The following is a 24,564-nucleotide window of genomic DNA, read 5'->3' on the forward strand; positions in this document are numbered from 1 at the left end:
CCCTGGAGAAGGAAATGGCAATCCACTCCAGGACTCTTGCCTGGAAAATTCCATGGACTGAGGAGTCTGGTAGGCTACAGTCCATGGGGTTGCAAAGAGTCAGACACGACTGAGCAACTTCACTTTCTTTCACTTTTCTCCACCTATTAATACTGTTTCTCCTGGGTCTTTGTTTCAATCTCTCATCCCTTATATAGTTGTTGTTGTTTAGCCTACCAGGCTCCTCTGTCCATGGGATTCTCCAGGCAAGAATACTGCAATGGGTAGCCATTCTCTTCTCCAGGGGATCTTCCCCACCCAGGGATTGGACCTGTGTCTCCTGCATTGGCAGGCAAGTTCTTTACCACTGTGCCACCTGGGAAGTCCATTATCCTGGTGTAGAAGTTTGCAAAACAACAACAAAACAGAGCCTGGGGCACAGAGTAGCTCGCAGGGTACCTGACTTCTCAGCTTATTCACAGTGGTTGCTCCCAGGGCCATCCACTGGAACCTTCCACCCACCTTCAGAAGAACAGGGGAGGGGCTTAATCCCCTGTACCCAGTCCCTGCTCCAACCCTGCTTGGCTGAGTGACCCTCAGCAAGTTATTTAACCACCTCTGAGCTTCAGTTTCTGAATCTGTATGATGGGGGATGATAGCCATACTCATCCCTAAAGGTTTCTGTGAGTTAAATCATTCCAGTTGCTGAGACAGTTCCCAGGTAGAGACAACTCAGGACTGCCACTGTCCGTTGTTATCACTCAGGTTGGAGTGTGTTGAATTTCGGCATCTGGGTCTTGAGGCCCCGTTCTCCTCCATCTGCCACTCAACAGGCTTTCAGTCATTGGCCTCCATTACTTGGTTTAGGGGATGAGAACTCTTTTTAGTGGCTGTTGGTGGAAATAAACAGTGATAAAGGTCAATTGGCTTCTGTGGTTACGATGGTTAAAGCCCCATAGCAGACTCTGGCCCTGGGCAGTGTGTTTGTTTCCTGTGGCTGCTGTTAACAAGTATCCACAAGCTTAGAGGCTTAACAGACACAAACTTTATCTCACGGTCCCACTGGTCAGTCCTGACACGAGTCCCTCAGCTAAAATCAGGTGTTGGTAGGGCTGATTTCCTTGATGGGAGCTCTCCAGGAGAATCCGATTCCTTGCCTCTTCTGGTTTCTGCCCAGTTTCTTTGGCTCTGACCTCCTTCCTCCATCTTCAAAGTCAGCAAAGCAAACTTCCCACATCACATCTCCCTACCCATCTTCCATCCTCACATCCCTCTCTCTCTCAGCTGGAAATATTCTCCCCTTTTAACAACTCTTGGGGCTAGATGGAGCCCACCTGAATCAGACAGGCTATTCTCTTCATGTCAAGGTCCATGCCCTTTATCATACTTGCCATGTAGGGTCGCAGTCACAGGTTCTGGGGATCAAGTTTTGGGCATCTTCAGAGGGTGGGAAAGCCCACAATTTGTCCTGGGACATTCTGGACTCCAGTCTTGCCCTGGTAGAAAATGGGACCTCAGGCCAAAGCACTGAATTCACTTTTCTCCCGTGCCTTATTTGTAAGATGATAACAGTGGCTAGTGACATTAAGAGAATTAAAAAGATTGAGTCTGCAAGGGCATCTGGCCAAGGCTGGTCCAGGTCACATAGTTTACAATCGATTCTCTGAGCTGCTCAGAATACCATGCCCAAGAATGCTCAGAGAGCCGTAAACACCATGCTAATCTAAGTTACTCTGGTGAATTTAGACCAGTCCAGCTTGTAGAGAAAAATCCTGATTGAGGGTGTTTAAAAAGGATATTTGTTTCAGAAGCAATTTGAGTTCGCTAGAATGCAGTGAGTTCACAAAGATCAAGTGAATAATCTCACTTTAGAAATCTCGTTAAAACTGTGTTTAAAGTAATGAATGTCAGTTCGGCATCCAGTCTGTTACCTCCACGGGTGGCCAGTGCTCCTGGAGGGAGGATCCACATCGAGGTTTGGCTCTGTGCCACCTTCCTAATTGGACACCTTGACGAATTGTAATTGAAACCGTCTTCACTCCCTGCTGGCTGAGCCCCAGAGGCTTCTGTACAGGGGACGCAGACAGTTTGACGGCAGAGCAATGCCTGGGACGTCAGGCCACAGATTCACACGTGGCCAGGCCACATCTCCTCATGTCTTCACTCAGCAGTTGGCTCTCCCATATGTGGCTGATTTGGTGCAGGAGGAGGGCTAGAAAGACAGGGGCACTGAGCACCAACTACTGTGGCTGCCTTGGAGTCCCTTCCATTGTCCTCCTTCTTCTCTCTGATGGCAACTTGGTGCCACTGAACCCTTCCAGAAATTACATATTTTTCCCTTTGAGATTTAAAAATGAACATACACATGCATACACACTCTCACACACATGCATACACACTCACACACACACGCATACACACACACACACACTTACATACATAATGCGCACTCACACACACCAACACTAGACCTCAGGCCCAGAGATTCTGACATCACTGTTCTGGAGTACAGCCTCTGGGTTAATTGTTTCTTAGACTAAATACATGCACAAAAACAAAGAAATGCTTCAAAACCATGAACACAGATTTGTGGCAGACACGCCGACAAACCTGGATGACAAGCAACATCATTTACAAATGATTTTCAGAATCAGATCACCAGGGTGGTATCTACTGGCCACAGAATCATAAATGTTAGGTGGCAACCCAACAACTTGGAAAAATTGTTTTCAGTGGCAGTGGACACCCGGGAGCCCACTTGATTGTGTGTGTATAGCATTTGTGTGTGTGTGTGAATTGAATTTGTAATGATCATATTTACTACAGTTTGGAACATGGCTGTCCCACTTCTTTACTTTGGCTGTTGGGTGAGGTCCCCATTCTATGTGTGTGGGGACAAAGAGTTGCACCAGGGAATCCTGCCATCTGTCCTCTGGTGGGTTCCCCAGTAGAGAGCTCTGAGGGGTGGGAGACAGCTCAGTTGGATAAGGCTGCCTCATCGCTCTGCTGGTGGCCATGCTCTGTAAACGTGACCCTCTCCACAGGACTCTTTACTGGAACCTCAGAGCCAGGATAGTCAGGCTGTACCTGCACTAACCCTTGAGAATATTTTTCATATTTTTATAGAATCTCTTTACTAAGCCCTCTTCCAATTACCCTGTTGGATAACTTTTCATTTGCTTCCTGCTGGGATTTGATGGTTACTATTGCAATGATCACAATAGCTGGACACGACTTAGCCACCAAACCACCACCATCATTGAAATGAAGGATGTGGTTGGCTTTGTCTCTGAAACCCACTTCAGGATGTGTGTCCCTGGGAATCCCCCTGAAGGCAGGCAATTATACACCATAGTACTCCTGGTGATGGGGTGTGGCAGAGTGAAAGTATTAGTTGATCAGTTGTATCTGACTCTTTGTGACCCCATGGATTGTAGTCCACCAGGCTCCTCTGTCTATGGAATTCTCTAGGCAAGAATACTGGAGTGGGTAGCTATTCCCTTCTCCAGGGGATCTTCCGGACCCAGGGATTGAACCAGGTCTCCTGCATTGCAGGCAGATTCTTTAGTGAAGCCTGTGTCAGGGAGTAGAGGAGCCAACATAATCTTGGGGAGGATGGATAATTAAAATGGGGTGAGTGCAAACTCAGAAATATATGGTTAGCTCTATCTATAGTGTTGAAGGGGGAAAACCAGAGGGAGAAAGTGTTACTGAACCAAATTAGAGTCTGCTTGACTGTGTTTACAGTAAAGCCAATTTATTGACACTGGGTTATGAAGAAAAGCACAGCATTTATTACAGGGCACCAAGCAAGGAGTCCAGATAGCTAGTGCTTAAAAGGCCTGAAAACTTTCAAGAGAAGATTTCTAAAGACAGGTTGTCGAGGGGAGACTGTGGAGGTGTATGATCAACTCATGGACATACTTCCAGTTTGGTGGTGGTGAAGAAATCAGGGGTCAACATCATCAGTCTTCTGGTTCCTGCTGATCTGGGGTCTATACATCTGTGGGCAGCATCGAGTTAACTTCTCCACCTAGTGGCAGTTTCAGTATCTGCAAAATAGCTCAAAGCACATGGCTCAGAATATTACCCATAGCTCTTGGGGATGAACTTAAGGTCCTCAACTTTGTTTAATGGCTAAACCATTAATGTTTTGTCTTGTTTGACAGTTTTCCTTTGTTTCTTCATTTTCTCACGCCTTTGATTAAATTTACTCTTTGGAACTTAGAGAAGGCCCAGGAAGCTAATGTTTTTATACAGACTAGAGGCAGGCAGAGGACACAGGGTCGGGGGGCTGTGCTGGGAAGACCCCATAGGATCCTGCTTGGTTATGAAAGCACAGAACCATTTCTGTGACCTAAAATATGCACCACACAAAATAATACTATAAGGAGAGAAACTTGTGGAACCCTGATACACAGCACCTCAAGTGGGTGCCAGTGATAGGGAAGAAGTAGGAAATGGGCAGGTACTGGCTTCTGAAAGGAAAGATAGAATAAACAAGAGAAGATTCTTGCACAGACTGATGCTAATTTTTTATGAGTATGATTAGCTCAACTCACTTTTACCCAAGGTTAAAAAAGATACGTTTTATAAGGGTAGGCTGCCTTGTTACTCTTCTGGGGTAGTCCACCAATCATGAAATATCTGAATGGGGTTCTTAAGAAACAGCTCTCCCAATAATTTGATTGCCTTTGTGTTTTACAGAAGGCTTGATTTTGCCCAAAGAACCTGAAATTAATTCCTCCACTCTGTGTTATGGCAAAACACATGTTACCATGGTTTCTTAAAACAAAATTTCAATTAGCAGATGGAGCTACTGAAAGGGAAGTGTCTTACTGGTGTAGAAATTTGGAGCAGAATTAAGGCTAAAATAAACACATTTCATAAAGTCCTACCATTTAGAATTATCATGAATTGCTGCCAACAGTATGGTGGTATATTAATTATTGTGTTAAACATTCTTAATTGATATATATAGATCATGAAAATTAGCAAACTTAGTATGAACATTTAGTTTATAATATTCTTTATATTTTATCAATAATATTTTTAAACTTGGAGAATGTTGGTTAGAAGTAGAAGAAATACAGGAATTTACTTAGATTTCACTGTGGAGGATTATAACCACTGGAACATTTTGAAAATGTTGAAGTGAATCAATTGAGATCATCTAAATCCATCAGAATTAAAATCATGTTATCTTTGTAGGGTGTTTTAAACACTGGTAAATTACAAGGTGTGATATAAAGTCAGTTGTTTATTATTACTCAGTTTGTTCTCCTGGTGGTAGTACAAGTTTAGACAGCACCTAAATGGCAACCCACTCCAGTATTCTTGCCTGGAAAATCCCATGGACAGAGGAGGCTACTGTCCATGGGGTCACAAAGAGTTGGAGACGACTAAGCAACTTCACTTTCAGCTGCTCAGAATGAAGACTACATTTCCCAGCATCCCTTGCAGCTATTTGTGGTCACATGGTTATGTCTCTCTGCTGTTAAGACTGTTTCACTTTAAGATCCAGCAACTTGCACACTTTGCCATCTTTATTCATTTCTCCTTGCTTTCTCGAATGTGTGCTGCTATAGCTTCTAAGCTAGGTTTATTTATGCATGAGAGAAATCAATTTCTACTTAAGGTAAGAAAAACTATCTGGAGTTAGCCTCTTGTGGAGGAGCCTTTGTGTGTTGGTCACTCAGTTGTGTCCCACTCTTGGCAACCCCGTGGACTGTAACCCACCAGGCTCCTCTGCCCATGGAATTCTCCATGCAAGAATACTGGAGTGGGTTGCCATTCCCCTCTCCAGAGGATCTTCCCAACCCAGGGATCGAACTCCAGTCTCCTGTATTGCAGGCAGATTCTTTACTGTCTGAGCCTAGTTCTAGGTATTGCAAGTTCTTTCATTAGCCTCATAGGTTTGATATTTCAAAGGAGCAGCCGGTGTACTTGACAAGTTCTCACAAATAAGTAAATACATTTCCTATTGCAGTTCCAAGTGTCAGTGGTGACACTCAAGACACCTTGTTGTCACGCTTTTCTGTTCTCCCATCTTCTTGTGATACCCATGTGACTCACTATGGTGTCATGGAATATGGAATGAAGAATTCATATGAAGCAATGAGATTGTCTTTCACTTTGTGATGTTTGGGGTCCAAGAAGGTCTTGCGTGGCTTGCCCTGCTGACCTTTGGGATCTGTGGGCCCTACTGCCCACCCCCACCACCCCTCCCCCTGTTCTCCAGCCATACTGGCTTTTTTCAGTCCTGTCTATACTCCAGGCCCCTCTTGCTGCAGAGCCTTTGCATCTGCTCCTGCCTCTCTCAGGAAGCCTCCTCCCTGCTGTCTTATCTCTCAGGTCTCAACTCCCACATCACTTCCTCAGGGAGCCTTCACTGTTCCTCCAGATGAAATAATTTGCTTTCAGAGAGGGTCTGTGTCAGTCTTTGCCCAACACTTTATTCCTGGTACTTAGCACAGAGCCAGGCACTAAGTGAACGCTCAGTGAGATGTTTGTTTACGAAATGTGGAACAACACTGATTACCAAAATTGACATTGTCCTCCTTCACATTTGGAGCATCAAGGAGCTAGATGAGGAGAGGTGTGACTTAATTATGCAGTACCAGATCTAAACTGTTCCAAGTTGTTACACTTTGTGTGTCCAATTGATATATATATATCTACAGGTTACCTTTATTCTTATAACAGTGACCTTTATTTTATAGCAGAATTCTACTACACATAAATATTGAGAGGAGTCATTGGAAATGCAGATTACTGTTGAATGCAACTTAAAACATACTCTTTCCATCTCATATTGGTAGTACAGATGTTTCTTACTAAACTCAGTTGTACTATTAGAAATGAAACATATCTGCTAGACTAGTGAGGAACATTCCCCACCAGTGCCTCTGAAGACCAGGCCCCTTAGCTTTTCCTTCAATTTCTGGTATCAGCATAGCGCTGGCCACACGTTAGATATGTACCGTGTATTTTTGAATAATATGACTGAAAGAATCAGGTTATAAATTCATCCATCTATCTATCTGTCTGTCTGTCTATCTACTGGGGCTTCCCAGGTGGCTTGGTGGTAAAGAATCCTCCTGCAATGCGGGAAACATGCATTCAGTCCATGGGTTGGGGAGACCACCTGGAGAAGAAAATGGCCACCTACTCCAGTATTCTTGCCTGGAAAATCCCATGGAGAGAGGAGCCTGGTGGGCTACAGTCCATGGGGTCGCAAAGAATTGGACACAACTTAGTGACTAAACAATATCATCATTACTGTCTTCAAAATAGATACCAAAGTAAAAGACTAGCAGGACCAAAGAATCAGAAATACCTCATCCCACCTCCTAAAACTGAATCTCTTTCCTGACTCCACCTCCCTTCCCAGTACCACCTCAGCTCTTATCTCTGCTTTATACTCTAAGTGAAGTGAAAGTCGCTCAGTCATGTCCGACTCTTTGCGATCCCATGGACTATTCAGTCCATGGAATTCTCTAGGCCAAAATACTGGAGTGGATAGCCTTTCCCTTCATTAGGGGATCTTCCCAACCCAGGGATTGAACCCAGGTCTCCTGCATCACAGGCATATTCTTTACCAGCTGAGACACAAGGGAAGCCCAAGAATACTGGAGTGGGTAGCCTATGCCTTCTCCAGTGTATCTTTCTGACCCAGGAATTGAACTTCGGTCTCCTACATTGCAGGCAGATTCTTTACCAACTGAGCTATCAGGGAAGCCCAAAGTTTACAGCAAGTACCCTTGTAAGAGTCAACTCTGTATTCTCTTCTGTTCTCTTCTGGGTCCAATGCAATCTGCCATAACTGCTCTTACTTAGGTGACTAGGAAATGCTCATACTTTTTTGGGGGCCATGCCACGGAGCATGTGGGATCTTAGTTCTCTGACCAGGGATCAAACCTGCACCCCCTGCAGTAGAAGAATGGAATCTTAACCACTGGACCACCAGGGAAGTCCCAAGAAATGCCCACACTTCTAAATCCACCATGCACTCTCTGTTTCCATCTAACTGAGGACACTGGACAGAGTTGGTTGCTCTCTCCCTCTTGTTGTCCTTCTTCTTGGACCACTTTTCCCCTCTCCTCAAACACTAGCTCCCCAAACTCAGGATTCAGGTTGTGTTCTCTTTTCTACCCACACCTGAGCTATGATTTTATAGCTTTAAATACCACAGATATGCTAGCCTTGCCCAAAGTTACATGTCTAGCCCTTACTCTTTCCTTCAGCTCTAGATTCCTCTATTTGACAGCCCTTTCAACAGTGCTCCTTGGACTTCTAATATCTTGAATTTAGCACGTCTAAAAGCAATCCCCCTCCTCCCTGCCACTACTGCTCCATCCACAGTCTTCCCCAAGTCACAAATGGAAACCCCATGCTTCCAGTTCTCAGGACAAAGATCTTCAACTTGTCCTTGACTCCTTTCCCACTATCCACGTCCGATCCATGAGCAAATCTCATCAGATCTGCCTTCAAAACATATCCAGAGTGCCACCTCTCCTGGTGCTCTGCTCCTGTCTAGGTCCCTGGCACCATGCCCTCCCACCTGGACCATGCATCACAGTTTAACTTGCTGCCTGCACCTGCTTCTCTTCTCCACACAGCAGCCAGCACCATCATAAAAGAATGTAAAAATGGAAGTCTGTTCTGAATGCGCATCTTCTCATCTGATTCAGAGTGAATCTAGTACCTCCAGTGGCCTCTGAGGCCCTGCATGGCCCGGCCCCTACTGACCCTCTGCTTCCAGTCTTACAACACTCCCTCCCCTCCCTCTGTCTAAGCGTCTGGTGTCCGAGCCCTTTCTTAAGCATGCAGAACGCTCTGCTCAGGGATTTTGCATCTGCCATTCTCTCTGCCCCATGCTCTTCGCCCAGATTTCTACTGGCCATTTCCCTTGGCTCCTCCATGCCCCTTGCTCAGCAGGCCTTCCCTGGACACCCCACCTGAACTCACACCTCCTCCCCGCTGCAGCACGTGCTGGATCCACTCTTTGATTCATGCTTCTCATCAGCACCTGTCACTACCTGTCGTACTAGATATTCGACCCATGGATCTTGTTCAGTTTCTCTCTTTTCCACTACAGACTAAGCTCTGCCATGTCAGGGCTGTCCTTCTGTTGTGTTTCCTGTTGTATCCTGGTTGTTGTTCAGTCTCTCAGTCATGTCCAATTCTTTGTGACCCCATGGACTGCAGCACACCAGGCTCTCCTGCAGCTGTTGTTCCTTGACCAGTATTTTGGGCTTTGCTTTATCTTGTTGAAATGAGTAAAAAACTAGAAGATGAGCTTGCTCACAATCTTGAGATGTCACTTTCCATCCCTTATGTTGTAAAATTAGTTAGTGTGACAAGCACACTGTGGGGTGAGGACATGAGACTGCACTGCCATCTAATGTCCGTGGAGGGCACCGGTGGGACGTCTACTCAACTTACTAATACATCTGACCAAGGGGCCTCGTAAGTTTACTCCTAGAGATTTCTCAGGTGTACTCATGTGCATATAAACGGACATAAATAAAAATTCTTCAGGGACTTTCCTGGTGGTCCAGTGGCTAAAACTCTGCAGTCCCAATGCAGGGGGCCTGGGTTCAATCCCTGGTCAGGGAACTAGGTCCCACATGCCAAAAATGGGAGTTCGAAAGCTGCAACTAAAAGAGATCCTGGGTGCCACAAAGTGGATCAAGGATGAGATGTGCTGCAGCTGGGATCTGGTGGAGCCAAAAAAACAAATAAATATTCTTTTAAAAAGATCTCCACTGAAACATGGAATGGGAATATTGGAAATAAACAAAATGTCCATTAATATAGGACTGGCTTAATAAATGATGATTCATCCATTAAATAATATATTCTGTCTCTAGTAAGAAGATTAAGGAGGACTTTTCCCCCCTCATTATTGATAATAAGAGTTATTTCACCAAGGAGAGTGGAAATCGTGGTGGCTGGGACAGAACAGCAGGTGCAGTACGCCACCCTTTGTACTTGCACAGAGTATCTCTAAAGGGACGCCTGGGGTGACTGGCCATGACAGTGACCTCAGTGAGGGGACCGGGAGGGAGGGAGACTTTTTATGGTATATTTAAAATAGGTCTCCTCATAGTCTGCTTGGCTGCCAAGACAAAGGACCTCAGGTTGGGTGGGTTAGACTGCAGACATTGCTTTCTCACGCTTCTGGAGGCTAAAGTCCTAGATTAGTGCAGCTTTGGCATTGGTGAGACGGCTGCTGTCATGCCATGTCCTCACATGGCCTTTCCTCAGTGCAAATGCATAGAAAGAGCCCTGGTGTCTGTTAGTCTTCAGCTAAGGACCAGTTCTGATCGAATTAGGGCCTCACCCTTATGACCTCATTTAACTCTAACCCTCTTTTAAAACCTTATCTCCTAATACAGTGACATTGGGAGTTAATGCTTCAACCTATGAATTTGAGGGGACAAAATTTAGTTCATAACTGTCTCAGGGTTGGAGTATAATGAAAACTTTATAGGAAACCCTTCAGGACTCTGTGCTGCAAACCGGTCTCCTCTCTCTGACTTTCTCTGTATTGAAGTGGGTTATCTGTACAGAGAAATATATGTGTCACATGGAGCAGTTCACAGCATCTTTGCAAAAGGAACCTCCAGGCCACCCATACCAGACAAAGAATTAAAATTTGGTCAGTCCCCTGGGACACCCCTAGTCCCTTTTTCAGTTGTTAGGCCTTTCTTCAAATCAGCATTCTCCCACCTTCTAACAGTATTGATTGCTTTTGCCTGTCGTGAGTCTGGTGTGCGCCTTTTGAGGGACTCAAATCTGGCTTCAGTCAGATGCCCACTGGACTAAAGTAGAGTGACCAGCTGTCCCTGTTACCTGGGACTGAAGGGGTAACAGGCACCCAGGACTTTCAGTCTTAAAACTGGGACAGTCTTGAGCAAACAGGACCTGTTGTTACTCACCGCAGACTTAAGCCACTTGATCGTGTGTTCAAGCGTGAAGAAACGAAATGCCTGAAGTTAGGGGTGAACTATCAGAAGTACACGGTGAGCAAGTGTGGTTTTCTATGATGGACTTCTTGTTCCACCATCTGTCTCAGCCTGCCGAGAATGTGAGGCTTTTCGGCTTTGATATTTGCCTGGTGTGGATGCAGGAATTTCTGAGAAAGGGTGTGTGTCAGTTAATGTGCGTGTCTTAGAGGCCGGACCTGACCTCCCTGCTGGTCTCTGAATTTGAACTTGGCCTGAGCCACAGGGAGCTCCTACGTCAGAGCCCAACAGCTCTGCCCCACCATGCCCAGCCCTCCCAGGGTATTCAAGGCTGGGATTTGAGAATTAGAATGCCTCTCCTTGCCTCGAAATGTTCTAGCCTGGGGAAAAAAGGTTTCTCCCGATGAGGTGTGCTCTGAGGCTTCAGACTCTCACTAGGAACATTACTGGACTGTTTTGTAGACACCTTCCTTCCTTCTTCTGAAAACAAGAAGCAAATTTAGAATCAGTGTGCTACTGCTCCTGCTGCTGCTAAGTCACTTCAGTCGTGTCCGACTCTGTGTGACCCCATAGACAGCAGCCCACCAGGCTCCCCGTCCCTGGGATTCTCAAGGCAAGAACACTGGAGTGGGTTGCCATTTCCTTCTCCAATGCATGAAAGTGAAAAGTGAAAGTGAAGTCACTCAGTCGTGTCCGACTCATATCGACCCCATGCCCTGCACCCCACCAGGCTCCTCCATCCAGGGGATTTTCCAGGCAAGAGTACTGGAGTGGGTTGCCATTGCCTTCTCCAGAATCAGTCTAATTAAGGAGAAAAACAAGGGATGTACTTAAATGGCCTAAGTCGTGTAAAGTAGCTTCCAAAGGTGGAAGATTTGAAACAATATGTAAGAGAGATAGCTAGTCACAGAAAGTGAAAACTGAAGCAAGAATTTTTTTTTCCTAATGAAATCTGTCACAACTAAATTGTTCTTCGTGTTTTTTTGCTGTGTCATAAAGAAGTGATTCCATGTGTTTTAAACTATATTCCAAGAGAATATTTGGAGAATGTTAAAATAACACATTACGCTGTGTGTGAATATTTGGGGAGATACACTGGGGTGTGAGTGCCTTCTGGAGATAACTCAGCCCTTTCTCAGAGATGCCAGCAAGTTGTTAGTGAGGCTGTAGTTAGTTTAAGACCTGCAGACGGGGAGAAAATGCTGGTTTAAAAAATGGGCAACAATTTGAAATTCAAGGTGGGTGTTGGGGGCTGATGAAGGCACTGCTTTGCAATCATATTGCCTCTCCAAAGGTCCAGTCTACTACAGGAACAGGGCAATGACTCCTGATTTTCCTAGGAAACCCAAGGAAGCCAGGCTGATCCCAGAGGGAGGCAATGAGGTGTCCATTCAACTCAGCCCTGGGAAGGTGAGAAACTAAAGCTGGAAAAAAGAAATGTGCTGTTTCTGGAAAATTTCACCTACCTACTGTTAAAAGGAAAACCTTAGGCCCAAAATGGAGTCATTTATGCTAAGCGATGCCATCAAACCCGGGGCTTAATACCTAACCCAACTGCAATTACAGTCTCTCAGGAATGGAGTTTTCTGGTCAACAGCAATGAGGTAATCTGTTACATGGACACTCTTCATGCCCCAAAGGAAGATGAGGTAATCTACAATATAGACACCTTCCAGAGCCCATAGGTAGGTTACCTAAGCCTGAAATCATCTTTTTGTTAAACTTCCTTGTTATGCCTTGAAAAATCTTCCCCTTTCTGTAGCCCTTGGCTGCCTTATCCATGAATAAAACCAATTAGAGCTTTCCAATGTACTGAGATGGATTTTGTTTCTTTTAACACCACACAGTTACCTGTGAATAGGGTGCATGGTTGTCTTCTCATTAGCCCCCCACACCTAACCTGGGGGTGGGAGAATGAAGCCCCCTTCCCCTCCCTTCCCCTCCCTTGCCCTCCACTCCCTTCCCTACCCTTCCCTACACTTCCCTTCCCCTCCTTTCCCCTCCCTTCCTTCTCTCTCCTCCCCTCCTCCTCCCTCCTACCCTACTCCTTCACTTACTGTGTTAGTGCAGATCAGATAAGATCAGATCAGTGGCTCAGTCGTGTCCGACTCTTTTTGACCCTATGAATCGCAGCACACCAGGCCTCTCTGTCCATCACCAACTCCCGGAGTTCACTCAGACTCACGTCCATCGAGTCAGCGATGCCATCCAGCCATCTCATCCTCTGTTGTCCCCTTCTCCTTCTGCCCCCAATCCCTCCCAGCATCAGAGTCTTTTCCAATGAGTCAACTCTTCACATGAGGTGGCCAAAGTACTGGAGTTTCAGCTTTAGCATCATTCCTTCCAAAGAAATCCCAGGGCTGATCTCCTTCAGAATGGACTGATTGGATCTCCTTGCAGTCCAAGGGACTCTCAAGAGTCTTCTCCAACACCACAGTTCAAAAGCATCAATTCTTCGGTGCTCAGCCTTCTTCACAGTCCAACTCTCACATCCATACATGACCACAGGAAAAACCATAGCCTTGACTAGACAAACCTTTGTTGGCAAAGTAATGTCTCTGCTTTTGAATATGCTATCTAGGTTGGTCATAACTTTCCTTCCAAGGAGTAAGCGTGTTTTAATTTCATAGCTGCAGTCACCATCTGCAGTGATTTTGGAGCCCAGAAAAATAAAGTCTGACACTGTTTCCACTGTTTCCCCATCTATTTCCCATAAAGTGGTGGGACCGGATGCCACGATCTTCATTTTCTGAATGTTGAGCTTTAAGCCAACTTTTTCACTCTCCACTTTCACTTTCATCAAGAGGCTTGTTAGTGCAAGTTGAGGCCAAAACCAAGAAGTCAGAGTTTGGAGTGGAGAAAGGTTTACTGCAAGGCCAAGCAGGGAGACGGGTGGCTCATGCCCCCTAAAACCCCTGAGTTCCCAGAAGTGTTTCAGCAAAACATTTTTAAAGGGCAGAAGAAGGAAGGGGGTGGCAGGGTATGTGATGAGCTCAGGCATTCTCTGATTGGCTGATGGTGAGGTGTCACAGGCGTTGACAATCATTAGGTGCCAGGAGGTCTGGTTGCTACTTGCTTATGATCATCAAGTGGTTAACGTTTGGTGGGGGGTTTTCACACCTGTCAGTGTGTTTCAGATATTGTTATCTGGGCTCTTCAGAGAAGAGCTGAAGCAGAGGGAGGATACGGGGAAAGGGCCTGCCCTAGGGAGGCCCCATAGGGTCCCACTAGGTGACGACTGAACAACTATCAGGTGTTGGGCAAAAGATACACCAATGTGGTTAATTCTATGTGTCAGCTTTGTTGGGCTAACAAGCTGATCCCAGTGTTTGTTAAAACCCCAGTCCACATATCACTGTGAAGGTATTTGGTAGATGAGATCAACATTTAAATCAGTAGGCTCTGAGCAAAGCAGATTACCTAATATAATGTGAGTGGGCCTCATCCAATCAGCTGAAGACTTTAAGAGAAAAGACTGACCTCTTAGGAAGAAGGAATCTCTGCAGCATCAACTATTCCTGAGTCCCTGGCCTGCCCTTCAGAATTGCCAGCCCCCATAATCATGTGTGTGCGTTCAGTCACTCAGTCGTGTCCAACTCTTTGAGACTCTATGGACTCTAGCCCTCCAGGCTCCTCTGTCCATGGGATTGTCCAGGTAAGAATACTGGAGTGGGTTGCTACTTCTTCCTCCAGGGGATCTTCCCAACCCAGGGATCGAACTCACGTCTCCTATGTCTCCTACATTGCAAGCAGAATCTTTACCCACTGAGCCATCAGGGAAGCCTCTGTTTCTCTGAAACAGCCTAATGCAAGAATAAATTTAGTTCTATTAAAAAGCATCTATTGACAACCTACTTTTCATTGGGAATGATGCCTGGTCTCTGTGCCTCTCCTCAGCCAGGGAGGACAGGTATGTGTGGCCCCTGTAGACCATGCGATGGGGTATAGAAGGCGTATGTGCAGCAGGGACCAGTTTCGTGGAAGACAATTTTTCCATGGACCTGGTGGCATGAGGAGATGGTTTGGGGATGACTCAAGGGCAGTATATTTATTGTGCATATTTCCCTGGTGGCTCAGATGGTAAAGAACCTGCCTGCAATGCAGGAGACCTGGGTTTGATCACTGGGTCAGGAAGATTCCCTGGAGAAGGGAATCGCTACTCACCCCATCATTCTTGCTTGGAGAATTCCATGGACAGAGGAAACTGGCGGGCTACAGTCCATAGTTCACAAAGAGATGGAAACGACTGAGCAACTAAAACTTTCACTTCACTTTCTTATTTCTATTATTATTACATCAGCTCCACCTCAGATCATCAGGCATTAGATCGTGGAGGACTCCTGCTGCAGTGGACTCGGGAATGGAGCCACCCTAAGGCTCAGGTCCCTGAAGTGAGAACTAGAGTAATGGGAATGGGGGCCACAGGTCAGGGGCGGGTCACAGGCCCTGCAAGATGAGGCATGCTTTCTAGAGTCCAGACTGGGGTTCTAGTTTAGTTTTTTAGATCCACTCTCCTTTGAGAATCTACTATCCTTTGGAATTCCCTGGTGGCTCAGATGGTAAAGCATCTGTCTGCAGTGTGGGAGACCCAGGTTCAATCCCTGGGTTAAGAAGATCCCCTGGAGAAGGAAATGGCAGCCCACTGCAGTACTCTTGCATAGAAAATCCCACGGGCAGAGGAGCCTGGTAGGCTACAGTCCATGGAGTCTCAAAGAGTCAGACACGACTGAGTGACTTCACTCACCCACTCACTCACCCTTTGAGTGCAGCACTCTCTTTCCTAAGTTCTTATGAAAATTGTGGCCCTTCTAGCATTTACTATTATACAAAGTGGGCACAGACTCCACTCAAGTAGATTTAAGCCAAAAGAGGTCCTGCTGTTGCTGCTGTTGAGTCGCTCCATCGTGTCTGATTCTTTATAACCCCATTAACTGTAACCCACCAGACTCCTCTGTCCATGGGATTTCCCAAGCAAGAATACTGGAGTGGGTTGCTGTTTCTTTCTCCAGGGAGTCTTCCCACCCCCAGGTATCAAACTCGCATCTTTTATATTGGCAGGTGGATTCTTTACCACTCAGCCACCTGGGAAGCCCTGAAAAGGGTCCCTTCTTAAGCAAAAAGAGTTTTGATCAGCTTAAAGAAATTCTTGGAGGAATGAAGGGGAACCAGAAGATGTTTAGGAGTTTAAAATGTGATTCCCATGCAAGTGTCATCACTTACCCTCTGATTCTAGAACCTCCCCCAGAGCTGTCCCAGGAGATACATTATCCATGTGCTACTTCTCACCACTCATGTCTGCTGCTTTGCTGGAACTCAGGGTCCTAGTGGCAAGGATGTCTGGGACACTCAGTGTTAGCTTTCCAGTCACCGTAAGTCACCAGTCATAGGGTCGCAAAAAGTTGGACGGGACTGAGAATGCAGTAGGTGCTATACATAAGTGCTACATATACCTGCTCAACACAAGTCCTTTCTTAGCCAAAGAGGCACCTTACATCACACTTGCAAAGTAGATAAATACTGTTTCACATGTGCATACCCAGTGTGCTCAACCAGTATCTCCTACAGACTGTTTCCAGGAGGAATTCTAGAAAAACTACAAGGAGAATCTTAATAGAAACGAAGCTTCCTGCCAAGTACAGCAGGAATATGTGCCATTAAAGCACGGAAAACTTTTGTTCCTAATTCCAAACCACTTTCATTATCTCCACTGATTATAAGTTCTCATTTTCATTAAAATATAAAATTGTAATATTTCATAGACCTAGTGATTTAGTTATCACTAGAGAATTATTTCTATAAATTAGTACACTTTCGCCTGGTTTTGTGTCTAGATGCTCCAGGATTTATTTATTCTGGGAAGTCTCTTGAAGCTAAGGGACTCTGGATTGTACTGAAGTACAATTGTAATGTCACAAAGTTTGTGTCCTCACTGTGGTGGACACGCCCACACACTTTCCTGGTGGAAATGGAACCCAGTCCATTCCAGGTAAATGTGGGCAGGGGGTGTCAATCACGTGCCCCATTTTCCCCACATCAGGTGCGACCTTAGGCCTGGGCTGGCTTAGTTGAGTTCTCTTTAGGAATTGACATGGCTATTTGGAGAGACAGAGTTTAACTTTTCTTTTGGGATGTCATTACTTGTAAACAATATCAGCCTGGACATTTTGCTCTCAAGTAGAGAGAGCTTGCTTGAGATGGATGTAACAGAGAAAAAGGTGGATGCGAAGATGGAGGGGATAGGTCCTTATGACTCCATGTGAAGCCCTAGGGCCAGCCATGCCTGTTAATAGCCAATGAGTCATTTCCAGTTTTCCTTTGCTTAAGTTACTTGTCTTTTTTCTAAGCATAATAATTTTTTAAATTAAAACATTAAATTCTTAGTTCTCCAACCAGAGATTGAACCTGGGCCCTTGGCAGTGAAAGTGCAGAATCCTAACCACTGAACTGCCAGGGAATTCTCCATATACATGAAAAAAAATTTTTTTTAATTTGTGGTAAGATACACATAACCTAAAATTTACAATCTTAATAATTTTTAAGTGTACAGTTCAGTGATATTAAGTACATTCACATTATTGTGCAATCATCATCACCATCCATCTCCAGAACCTTCTCATTTTTCCAAACTGAAACTCTGTCCTCATTAAACATTAATTCCCATCTCCGCTCCCCTTAGCCCCTGGCACCCACCAGTATACTTTCCGTCTTTACAAATTTGACTCTTCTAGAAACCTCATATAGGAGGAATCACACAGTGTTTGCCCTTTTGTGATTGGCTTATTTCATTGAGCATAGCGTCCTTAAGGTTTACCTGTGTGTCAGATTTCATTTCATTTTAAGGCTGGTTTGTATAGACAGAGGCTTCCCAGGTGGCTCAGTGACAAAGAATCCGCCTGCCAAAGCAGGAGATGCAGGAGACATGGATTCGATCCCTGAATTGGGAAGATTCCCTGGAGTAGGAAATGGCAAGCCACTCTAGTACTCTTGTGTGCAAAATCCCATGGACAGAGGAACCTGGCAGGCTGCAGCCCATGGAGTCTTAAAGAGTTGGACACCACTTAGAGACTGAGCGTGCACCCAGGCATGGATAAATCACACTTTCTTTATTCATGCATCCATTGAATACTTGGGTTGCTTCCACGTTTTGGTTATTGTGAACAATGTGCTAAGACAATAAGTGTATTTAAACTTTTTAGTTTAAAGAAATTGTGGTTTTACCTACAGTTGTGAAAAATAATAGAGAGATCCTGTGTACCCTTTACCCAGTTTCCCCAAAGGTGACATCTTTCAAAACTATAGTACAATATCACAGACAGAATACTGACTCTGATCTACTCCACAAATCTTTATTCAGATTTCCTGTTTTACACATGCTCATTTATGTGTGTGTATGTGTCATTCTATGCAGTTTTATCACACGTGCAGGTTTGCACGTCTGTACCACAGTCAACATAAAATAGCACATAAAACATTGATTACCTTAAACTGGTTTTGCCTCCTTAAAACAGATGGTTTTACTGATCAAACCTCAAGTTATTTTACAGAGACAGCGCTGTGTATGTGCAAGACAGGAATCCATGTCTCCCAAATGACCTTGGCACCGAGAATTAGGAACATAAAGAATAGAAACATTGTCACTGGAGCCCTTTATGAAGCGAGAATTCCTTCAATAAGAAAAATCTGGCTTCCAGAAGCGAGAGTGGCTGATATGGATAGATTTGAGACTAGCCAATCAGATTCCAAGTTTGAAATTTCCCTATCCCCTTAAATTTCACCCTGAACCCCGTATGGAGGAGACAGGTTTGAGAGCCAAGCCTCCTGTCTCCTTGCTATTTGACTTCATGATAAAGCTCTTTTCTCAAAAGCTAGTGCCATAGTATCATCTTCTATGTGCCTCAGGTAGCCAGCCCTTGTTTGGCAATAAAGGTACCAACCAGTTCCACCAGGATCTCTAGTGTTGTTATGTCACAGCTGTTCCCTGTCTACCTGCCTCTTCTCATCATTCTTAATACTTGGTGGCTACTGACCTGTTCTTCACTTCTGTGATTTTGCCACTTCAAGAATGTTATGAGAATGGAATCATGTGGTTATATAAACTTCTAGGACTGGATTTTTTATTTAACACAATTCTCTAGCGATTCATCCAAGTTGTCGCTTCCATCAGTATCTCATTTTATAAAAGTTACTGAATAGATCACACACACCACAGCTTAAGAACACCTAGAAGCTTTCCAATTTTGGCTATTACTAATAACACTGATATAAATATTAGATGTGCTCTGCTTAGTCGCTCAGTTGTGTTTGACTCTTTGTGACCCCATGGACTGTAGCCTACCAGGCTCCTCTGTCCATGGGGTCTCTCCAGGCAAGAATACTGGAGTGGGTTGCCATACCTTCCTTCACGGGTCTTCCTCACCCAGGGATCCAACCCAGGTCTCCCCCATTGCAGGAGGATTCTTTACCATCTAAGCCACCAGATCACCCCACTCCAGTACTCCTGCCTGGAAAATCCCATGGATGGAGCAGCCTGGTAGGCTGCAGTCCATGGGGTCGTGGAGAGTCGGACATGACTGAACGACTTCACTTTCACTTTTTACTTTGATGCATTGGAGAAGGAAATGGCAACCCACTCCAGTGTTCTTGCCTGGAGAATCCCAGGGACGGGGGAGCCTGGTGGGCTGCCGTCTATGGGGTCGCACAGAGTCGAACATGACTGAAGCGACTTAGCAGCAGTAGTAAGCCACCAGATACAGGGTTTAAAATTTTTTATGATTTATTTGTTTATTCATTTGTTTTGGCTACACTGGGTCCTCTTGCTTTGTGGGGGCTTCTCTGGTTGTGGCGAGCTACTCTTCACAGTGGTGCACAGGTGTCTCATTGCAGTGGCTTCTCTTGCTGTGGAGCACAGGTGTCAAGTCTAAAGAATGTGTGGACTTTAGTAGTCACAGCACACAGGCTTGGTAGCTGTGACTCTCAGGTTCTAGATCGCGGGCTCAGTAGTTGGGGCAGGTGACTTCATTGTTGTGAGACATGTGGAATCTTCCTGGACGAGGGATCAAACCGGTGTCCCCTGTATTGGAAGCCTAGAGTCCTAATCACTGGACCATCAGAAAAGTCCTAGTATGCAGGCTTTAATGTGAACACAAGTTTTCATTTCTCTGTGATTAATGTCCAAGAGTATAAGATTATGGGTCATATGGTAATTGTAAGTTTAATTTTATAAGAAATTGCCAAACCATTTACCAGTGTGGCTATTCCATTTTGTGTTCCCACCAGCAGTGTGTGAGTGACTCAGTTTCTCTGCATCTTTGCCAGCAAATAGTGTGGTCATTAATTTTTATTTTGATAAATGTGTAATGATATCTCACTGAAGTTTTATTTTGTATTTTCCTACTTAATAATAAAATTGAACAACATCTTTTCATATACTTATCGGCCATCTGTATATACTCTTCTGTGAAATGTCTGTTATGTCTTCTGTCCATTTCCTAACTGAAAAAATTTTTTTAATTGTTGACTTGTGAGTTGAGTTACATATTCTAGATACTAGTCTTTGGTCAGATATGTGGTTGGAAAATATTTCCTCCTAGTCTGTAGCTTATTTTTTCACTGTTTTAACAGGGTCCTTAATAGATCAAATTTTTTTAAATTTAGATGAAGATTAATGTAATGATGTGTCAATGTATTCTTTTGAGAATTTCACATTTGGTGTCAAGTCTAAAAACTCTTTATCTGGTCCTGGATCCCAAAGTGTTCTCCTCTGTTTGTTTTTCGTTTTGTTTTCATTCGTTTTGGCCGTGCCACATGGCCTAGTGCTATTTTGGTTCCCTGACCAGGGATAGAACCCTCTGCAGTGGAAGCACTGTGTCTTAACCACTAAACTGTCAGGGAATTATCTCTTCTGTGTTTTTTCATAAAAGTTTTACATTTTTCTGTTTTAAATTTAAGTTCATGACCCATTTGATCCATTTAACTTAATCATGGTTTGCTACTGTTGTTCATTCTCCAAGTCCTGTCTGACTTTGCAACCCCATAGACGGTAGCCTGCCAGTCTTCTCTGTCCATGGAATACTTCAGGCAAGAATACTGGAGCCATTTCCTTCTCCAGGAGATCTTCCCAACCCAGGGATTGAACCCAGGTCTCCTGCATTGCAGGCATTTTTCTTTTTTTTTTAACCATCTGAGCCATTACTTTGCCAACAAAGGTCCATCTAGTCAAGGCTATGGTTTTTCCAATGGTCATGTATGGATGTGAGAGTTGGACTGTGAAGAAGGCTGAGTGCCGAAGAATTGATGCTTCTGAACTGTGGTGTTGGAGAAAATTCTTGAGAGTCCCTTGGACTGCAAGGAGATCCAACCAGTCCATTCTAAAGGAGATCAGTCCTGGGTGTTCATTGAAAGGAATGATGCTAAAGCTGAAACTCCAGTACTTTGGCCACCTGATGTGAAGAGTTGACTCATTGGAAAAGACTCTAATGCTGGGAAGGATTGGGGGCAGGAGGAGAAAGGGCCGACAGAGGATGAGATGGCTGGACGGCATCTCCGACTCGATGGACATGAGTCTGAGTGAACTCTGGGAGTTGGTGATGGACAGGGAGGTCTGGCTTGCTGCGATTCATGGGATCACAAAGAGTCAGACACCACTGAGCGACTGAACTGAACTGAACTGAGCCATCAAGGAAGGCTTATTTAGGGATAATTGGCATTTTTACCATTTTGAGTCTCTCAGTCTATGAACATGGCACGTGTGCACATGTGCTCAGTTGCTAAGTCGTGTCTGAACATAGCATGCCCTCCCACTTATTTAAGTCTTCTTTGCTTTTCAAGCTAGTTTTGGTTTCTGTTTCAGGCCCTGGAACAGAACTTCTGACTAATTTAAATATGTATATGTCTATGAATGTATCCTTGCTCTATTTTATTACTTAAATTTATTAGGGAAAGGAAAATATAATATTTTAAGCTTAAAAAGCTATGGAATGTTTACCCTGTTTAGCAAATAAATTTGCATGAAAAGTGAAAGTTAAAGTTGCTCAGTCGTTTCTGACCTTTTGTGACCTCCATGGACTATACAGTCCATGGAATTCTCCAGGCCAGAATACTGGAGTGGGTGGCCTTTCCCTTCTCCAAGGGATCTTCCCAACCTAGAGATTGAACCCAGGTTTCCCGGCATTGCATATGGATTCTTTACCAGCTGAGCCACAAGGGAAGCCCATAAATTTGAATACTTTAAGGCTATTCCCCTTGGCAATCTTGTTATAATCAAGTCAACAAAATCCTAGTAAAAGGTCTTTTTCAGAATGAAAATTCTTATCAACAAAAAAGAGACACTTGTCCATCACCAATGTCTTTCCTGTGCAGAGATCTGTGTACAGTATTGACTCATTTCCCTCATCTGAGATGAGAAGAATGCGTGTAATGAAATGGGATAATATTTAATCGACACATCTGGGGATGTGAGTTTCTTCCCTGAAGCTCTCTCTGCTCCTCTCATCCTAGACTGGTTCTTCTGTGAGGGTTGGTTTTTTTTTTCCTCCAAAAAGCAATAAATGTGTGAAGCGATACAGATAGATAGTTCAGTGTCCCTCACTGTTTTCCTCTTCCAGAAATGTGATTTTTTTTTCCGACACCAGATACAGGATGCTTCCTGACCAGTTTTCCAATTCTGACACTAGTCCTGCAATCCATTCGGTTCTGACACCAACTGTCATCTCAGGTTGTCACCTGAGTTTCTGATTCACCAGCTATAAATAGAAAGCTCCCCTGTCCCCTTCCTTTGGTTCGATAATTCACTGGAAAGACCCGCACATCTTATTTTACTTACATTCTCTGATTTGCTATAAAGAATACAACCCAGAACAGCCACAGGGAAGAGATGCTTAGGGCAAGATAAGGAGGGAGAGGTGCAGAACTGCCACCTCCGATGTGTCCACCAACCTGCAAGGGATCGAATTTTTGTTCAAGGATTTTTATAGCCCAATTTCTAGCTCCCCCTCCCTATCTAGAAGTCTGGAAAAGCCCCCACCCTTTAATCTCAGGTTTGGCCTTTCCGGTGTTAAGCCCCTTCCAGAGACCCCACTCTGAGTCATCCCATTAAAACAAACTCACTGGGGCTGTTCATGAATAATAATGGACAGTCCTACCGCTAAGGACATCACTAAGGATTTTTTTTTTTTTTTATCACTAAGGATTTTAAGAGCTCTGCCAGGAACTAGGGACAAAGACCAAATACATAGGGGACACTGGTTGGACTAATCCTTTAAAAGTTCTTTTTTGAACTTAATGTTTCTTTGATAATTCTTTTCTTCTTCCCTCACTTCCAAATTCTGTTATCCACTTCCTGTCTCTGTCAGCTTGTTTCCTCCTGCTAAGGTTGGTGGAAGGATGGATGGAGTAATGGAAAAGGAAGACTAAAATAAAGGGGAGAAAAACAGATGGTAGATTTGAAAATTAACATGGGGGAGAATTCAACTCAGTATCTGAAGCCTAGAATGTTCCTGGAAGAAACCAGGTAAGGGTTGGTGCCTCTAAAGTGGGATGCTGAGGGATGGTACATGGAATTCATGATTAATTTTTTAAATTCCTGTGTTGCACTACTAATTAAAATATCTCTCTTCTGTCTGTGCCTCAGCAAAAGAAGACTATAATGTCTAAATTAACATTGTTAAAAAACAAAATTCAACCGAGTTAGTTTGAATATCTTTGTTAGGCATTCATGAATCTGGCAGCATCTCATCTATTAATAGCAACTAGAAGGGTGTTTGTGTTACCAAAAGTGGAGTCCGGCTGCTTGTGGCTCAAAAGCCAATAAAGAGGACAGGTTGGTAGAAAGGAAAGTTTGCTTTAATTTGGATGCTGGCAACGGGAGTAAGGGCAGCTATCTACCCAAAAGCTGACTGACTCCCTGTACCCCACCTACCTGCCCTGCTGACAAGCAGTGGGTAAAAGCTTTTATAGATAGAGAGGGGGGGCTACATGCAGAAACAGCACAGTCAGTTCTGATAATCATCTTGAAATTGGTCATGCTGTGGTCTGACCAGCATCATTTTGATTGTTTTAGGTACAGCTAACCTTCAATTCCAAGGTTAATTTATTTCCATTTCTTGAGGCCTCTCGGCATTGTGGCAGCTTATGTCATGGCTACAGTCTGGTCATCATGTAGTTAACTTCTTCCAGCTGGTGAGGGTTTCAGTATCTACAAGACAGCTCACAGGATATGGCTCAGAAAATTATCTATAGCCCTTGAGAAGGAACTAAGTGTCCTTGACTATACTTGCATGTGTGCGTGCTAAGTAGCTTCAGTCGTGTCTGACTATTCGTGACCCCACAGACTGTAGCCTGCCAGGCTCCTCTGTCCATGAGATTCTCCAGGAGAGAATACTGGAATGGGTTGCCATGCCCTCCTCCAGGGGATCTTCCTGACCCAGGGATCGAACCCTTGTCTCAAGTCTCCTGCTTTGGCAGTTGGATTCTTTACCACTAGCAGCACTTGGGAAGCCCTTGACTATGCTTATTTGATTTTCTTTGACTGTTTTCCTTTGTTTTTGCATATTCTCACTTCTCTGACTGAAGTATTTTTTGACTAAAATTTTTGACTAAAATTTGAGACGAAAGG

Source organism: Bos javanicus, chromosome 8 (assembly GCF_032452875.1).
Source record: "Bos javanicus breed banteng chromosome 8, ARS-OSU_banteng_1.0, whole genome shotgun sequence".
Classification (NCBI taxonomy): domain Eukaryota; kingdom Metazoa; phylum Chordata; class Mammalia; order Artiodactyla; family Bovidae; genus Bos; species Bos javanicus.